At 35.4% G+C, this 18,467-nt stretch overlaps 1 long non-coding RNA gene across 3 annotated transcripts in view; it reads right to left on the minus strand.

Annotated features, from left to right (window-relative positions):
- The window catches only part of LOC118703470, a 104,341-nt gene that overhangs the window by 52,271 nt on the left and 33,603 nt on the right, over positions 1–18,467 (minus strand). For 2 of the 3 annotated variants that reach the window (XR_006739784.1, XR_006739782.1), the window contains exon 7: positions 11,170–11,323. The exons of the other annotated variant lie outside the window; for it this stretch is intronic. This is a non-coding gene — a long non-coding RNA (uncharacterized LOC118703470). Of the gene's footprint in view, positions 1–11,169; positions 11,324–18,467 lie in introns of those variants that run through there. 3 annotated transcript variants of the gene reach the window in all.

Here is an 18,467-nt window from a genome sequence, read left to right on the forward strand (position 1 = left end):
TTGTGGGCACATCCCCAGTGGGGGTTGTGCAAGAGGCAGCTGATCAGTGTTTCTCTCTCATGGATGTTTCTAACTCTCTATCCCTCTCCCTTCTTCTTTGTAAAAAAATCAATACAAAATATTAAAAACAAAACAAAACAAAACAAAAAACACACAAAAACCCTGGGCACTGAGTCTCCAGTCAACTTCCCTTTTAAGCATCTCACATGTGTTGTCACAATTCATTCCTGAGGAAATTGAATACATCCTGTGTGACTCCTCTAGGAAAAGACTCTTAAGAGGTGTGTGCCAGGTTTCCTGTGGACTTGGCCCCCTTTCACCTTGTCCCTTTTCTGACATCGCTTTGTGCCCTTTTGCTGTAATAAATCATGGCCACGAGGCCAACTCTCTGATAAATGCCCTGAGTCCTCCCAGTGAGTCACTGAAACTGGAGGTGGTCTTCGGAAACCCAAACACAGTGGAAACTTTTTAGATTAACAAGCTATGTCTTCAGCAAATAAATTGCACAAGGAAAAAAAAAAGAGGGAAAACCTATAAATTGCAATTCAAAAAACCATAAAACTCAAAAGAAATTTAAATAAATGTCCAAATAATTGTTGTACAACTCTGTGGCATTTTATACTCTTGAAGTCGTTTAAATTTAAAACTGCACTAATACTTTTGGAACATTTTGTTTAAGTAACCTAAATTTGACTCAAGGAAAGTATCAAAAACTGAATATATTCATAAACATCAAAAAAGTTAAATCAAGAGTCAAATATCTACCCACAAGAAAGCACCAGGCCACAAGAAAACATCTATAGAGGCAATCTGCTTTATTGTCAGGCATAAATAGAAACACAAATGAATGGGGAAATAAACCATGCTGGTGGTTGGGAAAACTAAGTTTCATAAAAATGTCTATTCTCACTAAATTACTCTCTAAATTCAGTTCCAATAAAAATCCCTAGAGGATTGTTAACAGAACTTAATAGTACAACCCTATAATTCACATGTGAGAGAAAAGACTGAAAACAGAATGATTTTTAAAAAGATGAACAAGGTGGGTGATTTACCCTAACTGTCATCATCTATAATAATAAAGCATAATATGCTAATTAGACTGGGTGTGCTTACGGACAGCCTCCTGGACAAAGCTGGGGCTGAGAGGGAAGCCCAGGTCCGAGGTGCCTGCTGACTGTGGAGGAAAGCCTGGGCCCGGGTGCCAGAGGGAAGCTGGTGCCGGGAGCCAGGGGTAGGAAGGCCTACTCTTGCATGAATTTAGTGCATTGGGCCTGTAGTCATGTCATAAAGCTCTAATAATTTTGATAGCATGATACTGACAGAGATAAACAAATCAGCTGCACAGAATAGAAAACCTATCCATATGTAGCAATTTGGTATATTAAAAATGACTATACAAATCAGTGAGGAGAGGAGAAATTATTGAAAAATTGATGCTTAGAAAATTAGTAATACTTATGGAGAAAATTAGATCACTGTCTCATAAAATAAATCCCAGGTAGATTGAGAAAACCTAAATCTAGAAAGCAAAATTATAAAACTTTTAGAAAGAAGAAAAAAAAGGAGGAAATGAACCATATGGCAGCAAAATAAGAAAAACTTGCTTAAGCAAGACCTAAAAATGTACAAACATTAAAGGGAAAGGCTAAAAATTTTACATAATAAACTTTTTAATTTTTAGGCCTCAGGACACCATAGACAAGTAAAAATACAAAGCCACACAAAATAGGACAATTTTATAATGCATCACCAAAAATGAATTACTATAAAGAACTCCTAAATCAAAATATATATATATTTTTTTAAATATAAGACTATTTACAGAAAAGGAAATTCAAATGAGCAATAAACATATAAAAAGCTATTCATCTTCACTAAATATCAGGGAAATAAAAATTAAAACAAAATAACATATGATAGTCTAATAATATTAAGTATCAGCAAGGATATGAGGAAAGAAAGTATTACACACTGTTAGTTGAAGCTTAAATTGGCATACCTACTTTAAGGAAATATTTGATCACATCATATAAAGTTAAAAATGATTACAACCAACAAATGCATATCTAAGGAAACTTCACACGTGTGTATAAAAATAAGCATAACCCTCTTCCCTACAGCATTATTTTAACATTTAAAAGTAGAAAATAGCCTAAATGTCCACAAATTAGTGTGTCATCATAGATAAACCTCAAATACACTATTGAGTGAAAAGAGCTCCAGAATATGACTAGTGTGATACCATTAGTATGAAGTTTAAGAACATGCAAACAATGGTATATATCAGCACTTCTTCAATGATGAAAATGTCCAGTATAGTGGCCTAAACCATGGTCGGCAAACTGCGGCTCCCGAGCCACATGCAGCTCTTTGGCCCCTTGAGTGTGGCTCTTCCACAAAATACCATGGCCTGGGCAAGTCTGTTTTGAAGAAGTGGCATTAGAAGAAGGTTAAGTTTTAAAAAATGACTCTCTAAAGAAATTTCAATCGTTGTACTGTTGATATTTGGCTGTGTTGACTGAGTTTGCCGACCACTGGCTTATACCATGTGGGGATACTGAACACTTCTAATGTGGCCAGTGCTCCTGTTGAACTAAATGTATTTTATGTATTTTATTTTATACTAGAGGCCAAGTGCATGAGATTTGTGCACCTGAAGTGGGGGTATGTCCCTCAGCTCAGCCTGCACATTCTCCCAGTCCGGGAGCCCTTTGGGGATGTCCCACTGGCGGCTTGGGCCCACTGGGGCCTAAGCCATCAGTAGGATACCTTTAGCACTGCCGCAGAGGCGGAGGTAGGAATGGCACTGCTGCTGTGCTCGCCAGCCATGAGCCATGAGCCCCGCTTCTGGCTGAGTGGAGCTCCCCCTGTGAGAGCGCCATGACCATCAGGGGCAGCACCTGTGCTGAGCATCTGTCCCCTGGTGGTCAGTATCATAGTAACCGGTCGTTCTGCCGTTCGGTGGGCTTGCATATTACCCTTTTATTATATAGGATTTTTAACTAATTTAAATATAAATAGAGAGATTTGACTAAGGCCACCATCCTGGCAGAACAGGTATATGCTATAATTTATGGGTACATACACACATATATAGAAATATGAAAACTTGGAGGAAGGAAACACACCAATTTCTGGATAGTGTTGCCTCTGAAGAAGTGGAGTGGGGCGGGATGGGATGTGAAGGGATTCAACAGTTATTATTACCTTTTATTTCTTTAAAACAACAAAAACATATAAAGCAAACATGTCAAATCACGAACATTTGTTACAAATAAATTAGTCTCTTTTTTTTCCCTTTCAGTATGTTTGGAAATTTTCTAATTTACTTTTTCTAATATTTCCATTTTTAAATGTTTCATTTTAATTTCTTTGAAATCGTTACTAACTTAAATTTTTAAATAACTTTCTGAAAGTAAACAGTATTTAAACCTTTGCTATACAAGCAGAGCTAAACCCAGGGGATCAACTACCATATGTATAGACACAATGGATACATATAAAATTAAGAAAAACAGTCAAGAAAGCAAAATCTCTGATACAATATACTCAAGTAGCTCCTAACTTACATGATTTTTATAATTTATTTTCAAAAATCCAACAGATATTTTTTAATAAATCTTTATTGTTCATATTATTACAAATGTTCCTCATTTTTTACCCCCTCCATTGCTCCCTTCCACCATGTTCCCACCCCAACCTCTGCCCTTTCTCCACCCCCATTGTCCTCATCCATAGGTGCACAGTTTATGTTCAGTCTCTTCCCGCAACCCCATCTCCCCTTTTCCCGGAGAATCGTCAGTTCACAGCCCTTCCATACCTCTGATTTTATTATATTCACCAGTTAATATTGTTCATCAGATTTTTTTAATTCCCTTGGTTTTTAGATTCACTTGTTGATAGCTACGTATTTGTTGTTCATAATTTTTATCTTTATTTTCTTCCTCTTCCTAAAGAACCCCCTTTAGCAATTCATATAATTCTGGTTTGGTGGTGATGAACTCCTTTAGCTTTTTTTTATTATTATTAGTGAAGCTCTTTATCCGGCCTTCGATTCTGAGTGATAGCTTTGCTGGGTAGATTATTTTTGGCTGTAGGTTATTGCTATTCATCACCTTGAATATTTCTTGCCATTCCCGTCTGGCCTGCATGGTTTCTGTTGAGAAATCAGCTGACAATCATATGGGTGCTCCTTTATAGGTAACTACCTGCTTTTTTCTTGCTGCTTTTCATATTCTCTCTTTGTCTTTTGCTCTTAGAATTTTAATTATGATATGTCTTGGTGTGGTCCTCTTTAGATTCCTTTTGTTTTGGGGCTCTGTGTGCTTCCTGGACTTGTAAGTGTAATTCTTTCACCAGATGGGGGAAGTTTTCTGTCACTATTTCTTTCAGTATGTTTTCGATATCTTGCTCTCTCTCTTCTTCTGGGACCCCCATAATTCTGATGTTGGTTCACTTGAAGTTGTCCCTAAGGTTTCTTACATTATCTTCAACTTTCTGGATTCTCTTATCTTCTTGCTTCTGCAGAGGTGTGTCTTCTGGCTCTTTATGTTCCAAATCTTTGACTTGATTCTTGAGATCTTCCATTCTGTTTTTAGGACTCTTTGTAATATATATATTTTTTTTATTTCAGACAATGTATTCTTTATTTCTTGTTGATCCTTATTATTTCTAGTTGATCCCTTATTATTTCTAGTTGATCCCTTTTCATATCCTCATAGGTCTCATTTATTTTATCAGTTTTTTCTAGGAAATTCTTGAAAAACCTTATAAGCGTGGTTTTGAACTCTATATCCAGTTGCTTTTTGTCCTCCATTTTTTTCATTTGTGTTCTGTTTCCTTATCTCGGCATTTTCACAGCTTCCCTAAGTTGGTAGCCTTAAAAGTCTCTGTGTTCAGCTTGGATGGGGCAGAGTTTCAGGGTGGAGCCTATAGCCTTGGCTTCTGTCAGCCCCACCCTATGAGGCTCCTGAGTCTCAGTGTTCCTCGGTGTCCTTCGGTACTTGCTGCAAGCACCTCTGAGAGAAAGGTGCCCTCAAGTTTCGCCCGCTACCAAACAGTCTAGGCTCTCCCCTAATGAGCCCGGAACTGGGGTTCAGTGTAGTTGGAAATGGGGTTTGAAGTGGGATTCAGAGCAGTCTGGAGCTTTTATCTCCTTCCCACTAGGGAATGCCAACCAGGCACTCAGCCTCCCCCTCCTCTCCGGCTCCATTCTCTCCGTGCATGCAGTGTGTCTCCATACCTTAGGCTTTTACAGCTCCTCTGCTTTTCCTTCTGGTTTTCTCTTTCCTTCTCATTGTAGAATTTCCAGTCAGTCGAATTTCCTGTAGTTCTGGGTAATGTCCATTTTGTATTTTAGTTGTATTTTATTGAAATTGTTGTGTGAGGCTGCAGTTAGGTGTTTACCTATGCCGCCATCTTGGTTTCTCCCAACACAGATATTTTTAAAATGTCTTATTTTACTTAGATTCTAAATATAACAAATGGACCATATATTCATCTAATAAATTAGAACCATTAAAATACATTACATAAAACACTGAAAATAGCACTGCACCAGGAGCCAGTGCTGTTTACATGAGTGTTCCAGTTCCAGTCCATATTAACTTTCTGTGTTCTATCCACCTAAGTTTCTTTTTAAATATATATATATATATATATATATATATATATAAAATTTGATTTTTTACAGAGAGAAAGGGAGAGGGTAGAGAGCTAGAAACACTGATGAGAGAAAAACATCGATCAGCTGCCTCCTGCATATCCCCCACTGGGGATGTGTCCACAACCAAGGCACATGCCCCTGATCAGAATCGAACCTGGGACCCTGTCCTTTGCTCTCACACACCATGGTTTCACCCAGAGCTCTCACCTGCTGCCAGCACCAGCCTTGCTTGCAGCCACTGCCAGCACCTGGTGCCAGCCCTGATTACCCCTCAAGACTTCTCTATCTCCCCCTGCTCCTGAGGGGCAATCAGGGCAGCAGCCACCACTCACACCCGCTACTGGCTTCAGCCCCAATCATTCTGTGCCATCAGCAGGTGCAAACAGGGCTGGCACCATCAGCAAGTGGGAGCAGGGCTGCTGGCATTCAGGGACCAGAGGCAGCGGATGGAGGGGCCTGGTGGGGGTGCAGAGGATAGGCTGAGACTTGCCCCTGTGCCCAACACAGTCTCGCAGCCCACAGCTCCTTTCAAGGTGCATGAATTCATGCACTGGGCCCTAGTAGATTTAGAATGTCACAGGGCAATAATTAGGTAACTTGTTTTCATACACTTGTCATAAAGGTTAAATATCATAATTAATCAAGATTATATTCTTTTAAGAAGAGATAAAGGAAATAAATAAGGTTATCATCAGAACCTTTATCCCATATTCTGGGGAAGACCTGGTTAAAGCAAATAAAATGAAACTGTTGGTGACCTACTACATTACTTTTTTTTATAGTTTATAAACCTAAATAGGTTTCAACTGGAGGAAAAAAAAGAGCCCTGGCCCATTTGGCTCAGTGGATAGAGTGTCAGCCTCCAGACTGAAGGATCCTGGGTTCGATTCCAGTCAGGGGCACATGCCCAGGCTGTGGGCTTGATACCTAGTGGGGGGCTTGTGGGGGATAGTCAATCAATGATTCTTTCTCTTCATTGATGTTTCTGTTTCTCTCTCCCTCTACCTTCCTCTCTGAAATCAGTAAATAAAGAAACATTCATTCAATGGTCTTCTACAATATATTAACTTTTACAATATATTACATGCATATTAACTTCTATAATATATAATAGGAATAAAATGACCTTTAAGTCTTGGGCTCATGAGAACAATTGCTTTGCAATGATAAATATTAATAATGTGATACAGACCTACAATAGACTTAGCGTCTCTAGAATTGAAGTGATATAGACACAGTAGAAAGACCATTGAACTTTTCTTTTCCAATATGCTATTAAGTTGATGATTTACAATTTGTAGTAAATTAAAAAATTTTAATCCTGATTTTGTATTTGTATAGAGCATTAGAGTTCAAAACATTTTCATGTAGATGATTTTTTAAATATGTTTTTATTGATTTTTTTTTTTTGAGTGAGAGAGAGGAAAGGATAAGGACAGACAAATAGAAACGTCACTGGTCAGCTTCCTTCTACACAGCCTCTGCCAGGGATCAAGCCCATAACCCGGGCATGTGCCCTGACCAGGAATCAAGCTGTCAATCTCTTGGATCCAGGGTTGACCCTTAACCACTGAGCCACATCAGATGGGCTCGTGTAGATTACTTTATTCAATCATCCCAATAACCCTCAAGAAGAAAAAGATTTTCATTTTACACATGAGAAACAGAGACTCAAAAGGAGAAATTTTCCAAAGAGCACATAATTTCAGAAATGGGATATGAACCTCGATATTTTCATTGCAAGACAATACATTTGTTTTCATCTGTACTTCAGCTTCTTTATCTTTAAATGAAAACCATTATATGTATATGATGCAGTTTCTCATTTATTCCTCAAGTATTGAGTATCAATTACATGACAGGCAAGATTAAATGATATGCATGAAAATACTTTGCATGTTGTATAAAAAAAAATCCACACACAAATGTAGGATGGTAACAGTAACGAGTAAAGAAACTTGGCTTAAAGGAGATAAATACCAAAGTTGATAATATAACCCATAGTTATTAAGTTCCTTTGGGCTCCCTATGATATGCATCTGATAAATTAGGGGTGTCGAACTCAATCAGAGAAGGGGCCAAAATCTAAAATCCAGCCTAAATCGCGGGCCGAATGGTTTACTGAACAGTCATAAACTGTCATTGTGATGGAAACGCAGCGGAGTGCAGTGATGACAGCGCGGTGCGGGCCACATTGCAAGGCCTGGCGGGACGGATTTGGCCTGCGGGCCTTGTGTTTGACACATGTATGATAAATCATCCTGATACACCTGGTAGATAAATCTATTTAGATATATTTTAAGGTAGATTAAAATAGTTTGGTAATCTATTGAAAATTTTTAATGAAAGCAAATAACATTTTAGGATGCTTAGAGGACCCTTAATTTTTATTTCTATACTGTATATTTTGGTAATAACATACTTGATAGTTAATATCACATCCCCATCCTCTACTAAAACAATGCTATTTAAAGTCTCCTGTCTGTTCCTATTGCCCAGTAATTCTTAATGTTTGACATAAAGATATCCAACTCTATCACATTTGTAATCTTTTATAGGAAAGGACTCTACAACAGCTGTTACTACATATTTTGTTCAACATACCACTTAAAATACAATACACTGTGGCTGAAAAATTACACTAAAATAACATTAAGAAGTCTAAACTAGGAGAAAGAGTTTCTAGAATATTACTCATCTCTGATGACTAAGTACAAACTGACATTTCTCCTAGCCAAAAAAAAAAAAATTTTAATCCTATTTATAGAAACAAAAACTGAGCATTACTGTACCTAAAATCTAAATGCTAAGAATCAGGGTTTTTAAGAACAAATTCATATTCACAATTATTTATAGTAATATATATGTCCTAATAAACTCCATGTAAATCACATAGTTCAAAAAGAAAAATGTGGTCTATTTTTTTTAGAAACAGAAATACTTACATACATATTATTATAATAGTTGCCACATTCTCAAAAACTAAAAGTTGTTTATAATACTTCAACTTTTAACTGTTTATTTTTTCATATTTTAAGGTTGGAAATAGATTTGTTTTGGCTAGTCTCTACTTTTTTGTTAATGAACTCTTCCATATTGTCCTATTTCTGAAGAATGAAAGCTACACACATAAAAAGTTGTTTAATTCACAATTTCATTTTCGCATATTCACCACACTTAATTATCCAAGGGAAAGTTTCTAGACAAGTAAACTAGTCATTAAAATTTTAATAAGATCAAACAAAAGTAATTTTATTGTATTAATATCCTTTTTCATTCAACAAGGAGAAATTTTCAAGTTCTACTGAATGAAGAATTTCTCGATCTAAGTTAGAAAGTATTCAATCTAGGGCCAGATCACCACTCTATGAACTTCAAATTTTTTTCCAAGAGTAACATAGTATATTCATAAGTGGATTGGCACACACAGTGATAGAGATTCCTCCAGTGAATCCCAATAAATTCTCATCTTCCATCAAAAACAAAAGAAATTGTTTAATTGAGCAAAATGTAGATGATAGTCATAGTTAAAACACAGTCATAGTTAAAACACAAGAATAACATAGTGCTCTCCCTCTGCAGCAAAATAAAGCTTCTACATATCCGTAGTTAAAATAAAGAACCTGTGATTTTTATACTTCTTTGACCAAAACAAGTATGGAAATTATAAAATTAAACATTTGGAAATGTCACAGTACTTCATCAATAAACAGATGAATGATAATACAGTTAGCTGACCCTTGAACAACATAGGTTTGAATTTTACACGTCCACTTATAAATGATTTTTTTAGTATATGCTTAACTTTATATTTTTGTTGTTTTCTAAAATTCAATATATTTTTTAATCATTTTTATTTTTTAATTACAGTTGACATACAATATTATATTATTTTCAGGTGCACATCCCAGGGATTAGACATTATATAACTTACTAAATTATCACCCCCATAAATTTAGTACCCGTTTAACACCATACATAGTTATTATAATATTATTGACTATATTCCCTGTACTTTATATCCCCATAACTATTCTGCAACTACTAATGTATACTTTTTAATCCCTTCACCTTTTTCACCCATCTGGCAACAGTCAAAATATTCTCTGTATCCATAAATCTGTTTCTGTTCTGCTTATTCATTTATTTCATTTTTTATTGGGTCGGCAACTAAGTAATTGCGTGTTTCACACATATATGGCTTCAGTTGAATTTTTAGGTTTGCAGACGTAGTACAAATGTAAAACACATTTTGTTATTTGATAGTTGGCTATTCAGCTGTTAATCAGTAAAAAAAGTTTTTTGATCTGTTTTGTAGTTTTCGTTTGGCGTTCGTTGAAAAATGGAAAATCAAAAGGAACATTTTCGTCATATTTTGCTTTTTTATTTCCGCAAAGGGAAAAACGCATCGCAAGCTCATAAAAAGTTATGTGCTGTTTATGGTGACGAAGCCTTAAAAGAATGGCAGTGTCAAAATTGGTTTGCCAAATTTCGTTCTGGTGATTTTTCACTCAAAGATGAAAAACGCTCTGGTCGTCCAGTTGAAGTTGATGACGCCCTAATCAAAGCAATAATCAATTCGGACTGTCACAGTACAACACGTGAGATTGCAGAGAAGCTTCATGTATCACATACATGCATTGAAAATCACTTAAAACAACTTGGCTATGTTAAAAAACTCGATACCTGGGTTCCTCACGAACTGAAAGAATCACAGTTAACGCAACGCATTAGCAGCTGCGATTTGCTAAAGAAACATAATGAAAATGATCCATTTTTAAAATGACTGATAACTGGCGATGAAAAATGGGTTGTTTACAACAATATCAAGCGGAAAAGATCGTGGAGCAGGCCAGGTGAACCAACTCAAACAACATCAAAAGCTGATATTCATCAAAAGAAGGTTTTGTTATCAGTTTGGTGGGATTACAAAGGAATTGTCTACTTTGAACTCTTACCACCCAACAGAACGATCAATTCTGATGTCTACATTGAACAACTAATGAAATTAAACAATGCAGTTGAAGAAAAGCGGCCCGAATTGACAAATCGAAAAGGTGTTGTATTCCATCATGACAATGCAAGGCCACACACATCTTTGGTCACTCGGCAAAAATTAATGGAGCTTGGTTGGGATGTTTTGCCACATCCACCATATAGTCCTGACCTTGCACCATCTGATTACTTTGTGTTTCGATCTTTACAAAACTCCTTGAATGGTAAAAATTTCAATAATGATGATGATGTCAAATCGTACCTGATTCAGTTTTTTGCTAATAAAAACCAGAAGTTTTTTGAACGTGGGATTATGATGCAGCCTGAAAGATGGCAAAAGGTCATTGATCAAAATGGGCAATACATTACAGAATAAAGTTATTTAGTTCCATGAAAAAATTGTCTTTGATTTTCTTTAAAAAATCCGCACGTACTTAGTTGCCGACCCAATAGATTCAATTGTTGATAGACATGCATGTATTGCCATTTTATTGTTTACACTTTTACCTTTTCTTCTTTTTCTTCTTAAAGAAGACTCTTTAACATTTCATGTAATACTGGTTTGGTGGTGATGAAATCCTTTATCTTTTTCTTTTCTGGGAAGCTCTTTATATGCTATCCAATTATAATGTATCCTGATATCAAAACCATACAGATACACTGCAAGAAAAGAAAATGACTGGCCAATGTCCCTGATGAACATAAATGTAACAAAATATTAACAAACTGAATTCAACAGTAAATTAAAAGAGTCATACACTACTATCAAGTGGGATTTATCCCAGAGATATGAATATGGTTCAACATCCACAAATCAATGTAACATACATTAACAAAATAAAAGATAAAATCATATGATCATCTTACTAGGTGCAGAAAAAGCATCTGAAAAAATTAAAAATCCATTCATGATATTAAGGATACATACCTCAACATAATAAAGGCCATATATGCAAGGCACACACAACACCATACTCAATGGTAAAAAATGAAACGTGTTTCTATCAGATCAGGAACAAGACAATGATACCTACTCATATTCAACATAGTACTGGAAGTCATAGACAGAGCAACTAGGCAAGAACAAGAAGTAAAAGGCATTCATATAAGAAAGGAAGAAGTAAAACTACCTCAATTTCCAAATGACATGATATTATATACAGAATACCTAGTCTCCACCAAAAAAAAAATTATAACTAATCAACAAATTCAGTAAATTTGTAGGATATAATATCAATATGCAAAAAAAAACAGTTGCATTTCTGTACATTAACAATCAGAAAGTGAAATTAAGAAAACAATCCCATTAAAAAACACATCCAAAAGAATAACTAGGAATAAATTTAATCAAGGAAGTAAAAACTCGTATTTAACAACACTGAAAACTATAAGATATTGATGAAAGAATTGAAGAAGACACAAAATGTAAAGATAGTCTGGGTTCATAGATTAGATGAATTACTATTGGTAAAATGTCCATATTACCCAAAACAATCTATAGATTCAATAGAATCCCTATCAAAATTCCAGTGGTACTTTTTCCAGAAATAGGGGAAAAAATTCTAAAATATGAATGGAACCACAAAAGATCCTGAATAGCCAATGCAATCTTGAGAAAGGAGAACAGAGCCAGAGGTATTATGCTCCCTGATTTCAAACTACATTTCAAAGCTATAGTATTCAAAACAGTATTGTATTGACACAAAAACAAACACATGTATCAAAGGAACTGAATAGAGAGCCCAAAAACAAACCAATGTACCAGAAATATGACTTTCTGTTTTCACCAGGGATCAACTGGCTCTCTCCTTTAGACCTTTAGAAAGTTCTCACTTGATGGCCTCTTTGGTCTAGTCTTTTCCTCTTGATCAAGGCAGAACCAAAGTAATCCTATATAATAAAGAGGCAAATTAACTCTCACGCCTTCACAAGATGGCTGCCTACAACCAGGCCAGCAGGGGAGGCAGAAAAGGGTGACTAGGCTAGTGGGGGGAGGGGCAGTTAGGAGCAACCAGGCTGGCAGGGAGGGGGCGATTGGGAGAGACCTGGCTGGCAACAAGGGCAGTTTGGGGCAACCTGGCTGGCAGTGAGGGAGGGCAGTCATGGGACGACCATGCCAGGCAGGGGGGGCAGTTAGGGACGATCAAGCAGGCAGGCAGGTGAGTGATTAGAAGCCAGTGGTCCAGGATTGTGAGAGGGATGTCCAACTGCCAGTTTAGACCTGTTCCTGGAGATCAGGTCTAAACTGGCAGTCAGATATTCCCCAACAGGTCCTGAACTGGAGGGGGTGCAGGCTAGTTGAGGGGACCCCCCCATGCACGAATTTCATGCACCAGGCCTCTGGTATACTTAATAGTAGTAAAAGTAGCAAAAGGACCAATGGAACAGAACAGAGAACTGAGAAATCAACCCAAGCCATTATGCTCAATTAATATTTGACAAAGAAAGCAAGAGCATACAATGGAGTCAAGACAGACTCTTCAATAAATAGTGTTAGGAAAATTGGACAGATACATGTCAAAAAAAATGCAACTAGATCACCAACTTACACCATACATAAAAATAAACTCAAAATGGATAAAAGACTTAAACATAAGACAGGAAACCATAAAAATCTAAAAGAAGCCACAAGCAGCAGAATAGCAGACATATGTTGTAGCACTATCTTTACCCATACATCTCCTAGAACAATGGAAACTAAGGAGAAAATAAACAAATGGGACTACATCAAAATAAAAAGCTTCTGTACAGCAAAAGAAACCATCAACAAAACAATAAGAAAGCCCACTACATGGGAGAACATATTTGCCAATGTTACATCTGATAAAAGCTAATCTCCAAAATTTATTCAGAATTTATACAACTTAACAAAAGGAAGATAAATAATCCAATCAAAAAAGTACATAAATAGACTCTTTTCAAAAGAGGACATACATTAGGCCAAGAGACATATGAAAACATGCTCAAAGTCACTAATCATCCTAGAGATGCAAATCAAAATGGCAAGGAAGTACCATCTCACACCTGTCAGAATGGCTATCATCAACAAATTAACAAGTGACAAGTGCTGGTGAGGATGTGGAGAAAAAGGAACCCTCCTTCACTGTTGGTGGGAATGCAGACTGGTGCAGTCACTGTGGAAAACAATATAGAGTTTTCTCAAAAAATTAAAAATGGAACTCCCATTTGAGCCAGTAATCCCACTTTTAGGAATATATACCAAGAAATCAGAAACATCAATAAGAAAGAATATATACTCTCCTATGTTCATAGTAGCACAATTTATAATAGCTAAGATTTGGGAACCCATCAGCAGATAAGTGGATTAAAAAACTGTGATACATCCACACAATGGAATACTGCACTGCCATAAAAAAAAAAAAAAAAAAAAAAAAAAGAAAGAAAGAAAGAAAGAAAGAACTCTTACCATTTGCAACTGCGTGTATGGACCTGGAGAGCAAATAAGCCAGTCAGAGAAAGAAAAACATCACATGATCTCACTCATTTGTGGAATATAGTGAACAACATAGATGAACAAAAATAGATCCAGAGTCACAGAAGCATCAAAGAGACAGTTTGGAAAGGCAGGGGAATGTGAGGGGGATAAGGTAAGAGATCAACCAAAGGATTTGTATCCATGCATATGAGCATGACCAATGGATACAGACACTAGCGGGGTGAAGGCATTAGCTGTGGAGTGGGAGTGGACAGGTCAATGAAGGGGAAAGGAGACATGTAAAACTTTCAACAATAAAGAATTAAAAATATATAAAGAAATCATTAAAAAAAAAAGAATGGCAAAAGGAAATGGACAAACAAGGGGATATGATGCTAACTGCCTTTTGAATATGGGATTCATGGCATTTTTCATACCTCAGGATCCTAATTTACTTTCTCCCTAACATTGTAATTCACTGAAGAAAAAAAACAAAACAGAAATACCATATTTTATAGCAAGTCAGAGTTTTTCAATCCTAGAAACAATATTTGGCCAGATACAATATAGTTTGGATCTGGGAAAAACCTTAAAAATTGAGTTCTACCTTTATTTTTATATACAAGAAAACAGATTCAAAGAAGCTCAGTGACTTAGCCAGGGTTACTTTTCTTAAGTTTAATTCTTAAAAAGAAGGAAAAAAAATATCTTTCAAGTTTTTCTTTAACAATTTTTACATGAGAGAAGATCTGCACAAACTCTTTAAATACAATCTTTTAAAAGTTGCCATTTTCTAATTTATCCAACGCAGTCTGGTTGGACGTCAATAAATAAAATGAACTTGTCATTCTGTTTCATTTTTTTTAAAAGAGAACTTTGTTTATCAACAATATAATAACATACTCGCAGCAGTTTTCTTGAAACCAAGAAATGCAAAGAAAGGAAAATGGCCAATGACTTCCCAAACTTCAGGGAAGTATTTTTCTTTTAGAGTTAGTTTTCTGAAGAAAGTAGATAAAGACAAGACCACCTGTGTATTAATATATTCTCAGAAAATTTTGTTTAAAAAATAAATGTGTTTGTTTTATTGTTCTACAAGAAAAGAAGAAACAGACTTTACGAAACACACTGGAAAGTCCCATCCTTTCCATGCCTGTCCTTATTAGTACAATAAAGAAAGGAAAGCCAAGGTCCCACTGGCTATGATCCACACTGCATGCTTTGGTTTCCACTAGAACTTACACTAAATTTCTTAGGAACTATTCTATTTCCCATTTATCTGATTTCTTATAATTGCTACTATCCCAAAAAAGTGTATTTATAGTTAAAAAGCCTATGGCTCATACTTTGTGTTTAGGAAATATTTTTTTGCCCTTGTTTCACTGTTTCTTTCCCCACCTTCTCTAACCTAAAGAAGATTTGGTGTCCCAGAACTTTATTAACAAAATATTTCAAATCCAAGGGTGAAAACATACCAAAATTAACCACAATAGTTCTAACTCTGTCGTAGTTAGATAAAACAAACAAGATAAAACGGACTAGTGATGTAGACAAATAGGATAGCCAAGGAACTAAAGAAGGTTCATCAAGCCAAGTTTTAATGCCAGAGAAGGTAAATCTAACATTCGCTTTTATTATTATTTCTAGAATGAATTCCTATTCTAACAACAGCAGTAAATCTAAAAAGAGACAAGAAATTTTGAGGAAGCCTAATTATATTTTTTTTCTTCATAATAGATAGCAAATCTTAACACTCAATAGATAACATACACTCATAGAAGAGCTCATTAATTAAAATATACAGTCAGACTGCCTCTGCCTCTGATGATTTAAGTGAAACAGACATATACTGCCTGTTTTAACAGTCTACATTGCCTTTAGCTGTCCTGTCAATAGTTTTAATCTTCTTTGTTGTTTTGATAAACTTAGTCTTTTTTTTAATGTACTTTGCAATCAATTTTGCAAGTATTTATAACAATAGATTCAATTGTGGACCTCTGTCCCTAAATGGAAAAGTCATTCTAAATTTATTTTATGTAAAACATGAATTTATTTGGTTGCTTCATTTCTGTACTTAGTTCTTATTAAAATCCTTGCACTTTTATAAATTTCAGACAGCAAGACAGAGAGTCAGAAAAAGAGGAGGAGAGGACTTTGTAATAAATCCTGCTTGAGCCAACTCTCAGTAGTCTTTTGGCAAAAGGCCTGTGCATGAACTATTTCCAAGACCTCAGTCTGAAAAACAGCCAAAGGCTCCACAAAAGAACGGGTCCTAACTGGCTTATTACCTTTCACCTTTGACCTTTTACCCAGTTGCCTCATACTTTGTGAACTTGAAATCTTGTGAGAGAATGCTTTGCCATCCTACTATTTGCAAACAACCTATTTGTTCTATAAGATCAGCTTGGCAGGACATAACCAGGTCACCTGACCTGGGTTGTCCCAGAAACTATGTGCCTCAGACTCTTCTTAAAACTAAACCAAAACTGTAACATTTTGACTGGTTGAAATCAGTATTGGATTGTGTAGCAATCATCAATCATTTAATTCATTTTTATGTTGAACACTTCACCAAACTATAAACACAAAAAAAGTAAAAGCAAGCATACTTGAGTTATAAGTGGTATAAATTATGCCTTGCATAGAAGAGAGAAGCATAAATTTAAACCTGAATATTACAAGTTAATCTCAACTATTATACTATCCTAGATCTTGCTAAATTTATCAGTTCACAACAAAAATTACACAGTCTTGCCCAGCCAGTGTGGCACAGTGGTTGAGTGTCGACCTATGATACAGAAGGTCACAGTTTAAGTCCCGGTCAGAGCACATACCGGGATTTCAGGTTCAATCCCCAATGGGGGGTGTGCAGAAGGCAGCCAATCAATTATTCTTTCTCATCATTGATGTTTCTATCTCTCTCCCTCTCCCTTCCTCTCTGGATCAATAAAAAAAATTTTAATCACACAATCTTTCAGTTAGTAATTCATGTGTATTCAAAACTCAGCATTTGTTTTAGTCTGACTTTACATTAGGCATTTACCTAAAGAAATTACTTGATTAAGTTCATTATCACCAGCATATTAGTACTGACCCTTCAATGCTACTGCTTTGATTATTTTGATGATTCCTTTCAAATAGATTATATAATTAATTTAAGTCTCACAAATTATTAAGGAGTATAAATATAGTCAGATTTGTTTTTTAAATGTGAAAATTTATTTTAAGAATGAATAAATTAGTGAGCAATCACATTTCAAAGGGTCCTTTATTATTCAATGGATTTATTTTCAGGAATTATTTTATTAATGTCCTTACTGTACTCAAAATATAATTAAATTTGCCAAAACTTATATACCGTACACACAATTTATCAGGAATATCAACTATTTTGAAATAAGTACAATGTCAATGAATTTTCTTAATTGAAAAAAAAACCTGTATCATTGTATTTACATATGCATTCACCACTAAGAAAAAATTAATTGCACTGATCACAAGCGTGAAGTTGATTTAACAATTTACCACTTGATAAATGGTAAATATGGTTTTTAATTTTGGAAAAGAGCTTCCGTGTTTAATCTAATGATGACAATGATGATGATGATAGGTAGGTAGCATTTATTGAATGTGCTGAACACTGCTGGAAGTACTTTATATAGATTATATAATTTAATCTTCATGACAACCCTATGAAATTAATATAATTATTATTCTCATTTATGGAACAGGTAAGTGAAGCAAAGAGAAGTTAGCAAGAGAAAGATTTGGAATTTAAACTTAAGCAATGTGACTTAATTGCCTCTTAAACCAGGGATGGCATTAGAAAAAACTAACTAAATATACAAATAAAATAACATTTAGAATTATGGTACTTGTATATAACTTTATGCTTTCTTTATAAATCACCTTTATAAATGTTTCAGTTGAGTTTCACAATAATCCTGTGAGGTAATATCATCATTCCTATTTTACAAATGAAGAAGCTAAAAATAAAGAAGATTTCCCAGCCAGCCTGACTCGGTGATTGAGTGTTGACCTATGTACCAGGAAGTCATGGTTCGATTCCTGGGCAGGGCACATGCCTGGGTTAAGGGCTCAATCCTCAGTGTGGGGTGTGCAGGTGGCAGCTAATCAACAATTCTCTCTCACCATTGATGTTTCTATCTCTCTCTCCTTCTTTCTCCCTCTCTAAAATCAATAAAAATATATTTTAAATATATGTATATTTTAAAAATTAATTTAAAAAATAAAAGTAAGAAAGATTAACTGATTTTTCTAAGGTCACTTGGCTAATAAATTAATAGCGTGAGAATGCCAACCCAGGTCTTTTAATATCAAACCTTATGTGTTTTTTCTTTGTAATTA

This window comes from Pipistrellus kuhlii, unplaced genomic scaffold (genome assembly GCF_014108245.1).
Source record: "Pipistrellus kuhlii isolate mPipKuh1 unplaced genomic scaffold, mPipKuh1.p scaffold_m20_p_4, whole genome shotgun sequence".
NCBI lineage: Eukaryota > Metazoa > Chordata > Mammalia > Chiroptera > Vespertilionidae > Pipistrellus > Pipistrellus kuhlii.